We start from the raw sequence: 3,522 nt of genomic DNA, 5'->3' as shown, positions 1-3,522 counted from the left end.
GAAATCACATAACTTCTTACAGTCGCTGGTGCAGCCGCCTGTTCTCTTGCAGATGAAGTAGCTTTTATAGGCAACTCATTCAACCAGCCTAAACAACAGTAAATAAAAGATGTAAAATGGTCAAAAGTCAATCCTGATATAGCCATGTACATCAAAGAGAGGTGTATTGCTACAGATGTAGGATCTTAATTTTAGCCAGTTTGCTACAGCAGGAAAATAATCCTGCAGCAACAGGACATTTGAATTATTATGTGGATTATAATTAATGAACAATTCTTTTAATAGAAAAGTGGAATTGATCATCTTCAGAAACCTTTTTTAAAGCTTAAATACACTCAAATACACTACAAGTTGTAGTTCTCTTGCAACAGGGTGATCAAATTAAGATCCTACATCTGTACAGAGATTATGTTTTGAGGCAGTTTGAGTTATTAGCAATAACGTTGCAACTGTCAGCTGCTGTAAACCTATGTGATTGGATGTTATAGACCCCCATCTGAACAGTTTCTTTCCCCATGCTGTGTTCCTGACCAACCGACCATCTGGCCCAGTGAGAATAAAGGACTATGCACTCTACGCTGCACACCAAATCAAGCCATCTCTGAACTGTACACTACCATCTGGTCCATAGAGACTAAAGGACTATACACTCTATGCTGCACACCACATCAAGCCATCTCTGAACTGTACACTACCATCTGGTCCATAGAGACTAAAGGACTATGCCCTCTATGCTGCTCACCACATCAAGCCATCTCTGAACTGTACACTAAATAACTGAACTATACTGCATTAGCACTCTGTTAATCTCTCTTAGATATATTTATACTGGTAGACATGGACATCCACCGTATATCAACTGTATTCCCACTGTACTGTATATCTGTATATAAACTGTATTCCCACTGTACTGTATATCTGTATATCAACTGTATTCCCACTGTACTGTATATCTGTATATCATCTGTATTCCCACTGTACTGTATATCTGTATATCAACTGTATTCCCACTGTACTGTATATCTGTATATCAACTGTATTCCCACTGTACTGTATATCTGTATACCAACTGTATTCCCACTGTACTGTATATCTGTATACCAACTGTATTGCCACTGTACTGTATATCTGTATACCAACTGTATTCCCACTGTACTGTATATCTGTATATCAACTGTATTCCCACTGTACTGTATATCTGTATATCAACTGTATTCCCACTGTACTGTATATCTGTATATCAACTGTATTCCCACTGTACTGTATATCTGTATATCAACTGTATTCCCACTGTACTGTATATCTGTATATCAACTGTATTCCCACTGTACTGTATATCTGTATATCAACTGTATTCCCACTGTACTGTATACAGTGGGGAAAAAAAGTATTTAGTCAGCCACCAATTGTGCAAGTTCTCCCACTTAAAAAGATGAGAGAGGCCTGTAATTTTCATCATAGGTACACGTCAACTATGACAGACAAAATGAGAAAAAAAATCCAGAAAATCACATTGTAGGATTTTTTTATGAATTTATTTGCAAATTATGGTGGAAAATAAGTATTTGGTCAATAACAAAAGTTTCTCAATACTTTGTTATATACCCTTTGTTGGCAATGACACAGGTCAAACGTTTTCTGTAAGTCTTCACAAGGTTTTCACACACTGTTGCTGGTATTTTGGCCCATTCCTCCATGCAGATCTCCTCAAGAGCAGTGATGTTTTGGGGCTGTCGCTGGGCAACACGGACTTTCAACTCCGCCCAAAGATTTTCTATGGGGTTGAGATCTGGAGACTGGCTAGGCCACTCCAGGACCTTGAAATGCTTCTTACGAAGCCACTCCTTCGTTGCCCGGGCGGTGTGTTTGGGATCATTGTCATGCTGAAAGACCCAGCCACGTTTCATCTTCAATGCCCTTGCTGATGGAAGGAGGTTTTCACTCAAAATCTCACGATACATGGCCCCATTCATTCTTTCCTTTACACGGATCAGTCGTCCTGGTCCCTTTGCAGAAAAAGAGCCCCAAAGCATGATGTTTCCACCCCCATGCTTCACAGTAGGTATGGTGTTTTCTTTGGATGCAACTCAGCATTCTTTGTCCTCCAAACACGACGAGTTGAGTTTTTACCAAAAAGTTATATTTTGGTTTCATCTGACCATATGACATTCTCCCAATCCTCTTCTGGATCATCCAAATGCACTCTAGCAAACTTCAGACGGGCCTGGACATGTACTGGCTTAAGCAGGGGGAGACGTCTGGCACTGCAGGATTTGAGTCCCTGGCGGCGTAGTGTGTTACTGATGGTAGGCTTTGTTACTTTGGTCCCAGCTCTCTGCAGGTCATTCACTAGGTCCCCCCGTGTGGTTCTGGGATTTTTGCTCACCGTTCTTGTGATCATTTTGACCCCACAGGGTGAGATCTTGCGTGGAGCCCCAGATCGAGGGAGATTATCAGTGGTCTTGTATGTCTTCCATTTCCTAATAATTGCTGCCACAGTTGATTTCTTCAAACCAAGCTGCTTACCTATTGCAGATTCAGTCTTCCCAGCCTGGTGCAGGTCTACAATTTAGTTTCTGGTGTCCTTTGACAGCTCTTTGGTCTTGGCCATAGTGGAGTTTGGAGTGTGACTGTTTGAGGTTGTGGACAGGTGTCTTTTATACTGATAACAAGTTCAAACAGGTGCCATTAATACAGGTAACGAGTGGAGGACAGAGGAGCCTCTTAAAGAAGAAGTTACAGGTCTGTGAGAGCCAGAAATCTTGCTTGTTTGTAGGTGACCAAATACTTATTTTCCACCATAATTTGAAAATAAATTCATTAAAAATCCTACAATGTGATTTTCTGGAGAAAAAAAATCTAAATTTGTCTGTCATAGTTGACGTGTACCTATGATGAAAATTACAGGCCTCTCTCATCTTTTTAAGTGGGAGAACTTGCACAATTGGTGGCTGACTAAATACTTTTTTTCCCCACTGTAACTGTGATAACCGTCACCCTCCCCACTGCCACATCTCACATAGTCAATTCTCTATCAGATACAGAGGTACCATACTCTGGAATTCTTATCTTCACATCGTCAAAACATCATCAACCCTCAATAACTTCAAGAGAAGACTAGGGGTCAGCCTGATGAACCAAACTACCCAATAATCCCCTCCATGAAGACTGGGGGTCAGCCTGATGAACCAAACTACCCAATAATCCCCTCCATGAAGACTGGGGGTCAGCCTGATGAACCAAACTACCCAATAATCCCCTCCATGAAGACTGGGGGTCAGCCTGATGAACCAAACTACCCAATAATCCCCTCCATGAAGACTGGGGGTCAGCCTGATGAACCAAACTACCCAATAATCCCCTCCATGAAGACTTGGGGTCAGCCTGATGAACCAAACTACCCAATAATCCACTCCATGAAGACTGGGGGTCAGCCTGATGAACCAAACTACCCTATAATCCACTCCATGAAGACTGGGGGTCGCCTGATGAACCAAACTACCCAATAATCCCCTCCATGAA

Source organism: Coregonus clupeaformis, unplaced genomic scaffold (assembly GCF_020615455.1).
Source record: "Coregonus clupeaformis isolate EN_2021a unplaced genomic scaffold, ASM2061545v1 scaf0608, whole genome shotgun sequence".
Classification (NCBI taxonomy): Eukaryota; Metazoa; Chordata; class Actinopteri; order Salmoniformes; family Salmonidae; genus Coregonus; species Coregonus clupeaformis.
Note: the sequence above shows the minus strand (reverse complement) of the source record.